Below are 667 nucleotides of genomic sequence, written 5' to 3'. Positions count from 1 at the left end.
CCCTTTTTCCTACGCCCCATGATGTTTTGCGCGAATTATGGGTGGAACTTCCGTTACGACGGAAATAATCATTCGCTGCAGTCACAGTGCCGCTACTCATTCATTCATAGCAAGATGTGGAATCACACGCTGACAGAACTTATAAAGGACAACATCAACATACCCATCCCTTCCTTAAAAGCTGATGTAGAGCCGAGTCAAAGCCTGAATGTGTCACACCATAAAGCTTGGGTTTTAGTGTCTACGTCAGGTGTCATACAGACGGCAGGGTGCTCATGTACTCACGCAGCTGCAGTAATGTGGAAGGTCAGTAAATATATGTAAAAGAAAAGAAGATGATGACTCACTTTAAATAAACTGTGTTTAAAGACAATGTACTAACATTTAAATTTATCATTTGATACAATGCTCTGTGCATTGTGTAAATACGTTTTTACACTGTAAAAACTAAAATTATCATCAAAATTATAAAACATCTAAAATTACACTGCCAACCATACCCCTTAAACCTACCCATACCATGGAACCTGTGCCAGCCTTACCCAAATCACACCTCAGTGGCATCACTATACACAATAAAAAAAAGGGGTAAAAAAAATTCTCCCCATATGCACATAGTCGTTAGTAGTTATTATGATCCACGTTATGTCATTTTTTTTGATTGATG

The sequence above is a fragment of the Sinocyclocheilus anshuiensis genome, unplaced genomic scaffold (genome assembly GCF_001515605.1).
Source record: "Sinocyclocheilus anshuiensis isolate Anshui unplaced genomic scaffold, SAMN03320099.WGS_v1.1 scaffold608, whole genome shotgun sequence".
In the NCBI taxonomy this organism is placed as follows: Eukaryota; Metazoa; Chordata; class Actinopteri; order Cypriniformes; family Cyprinidae; genus Sinocyclocheilus; species Sinocyclocheilus anshuiensis.
The sequence above is the reverse complement of the archived record's forward strand: the minus strand, read 5'-3'. Positions refer to the sequence as shown.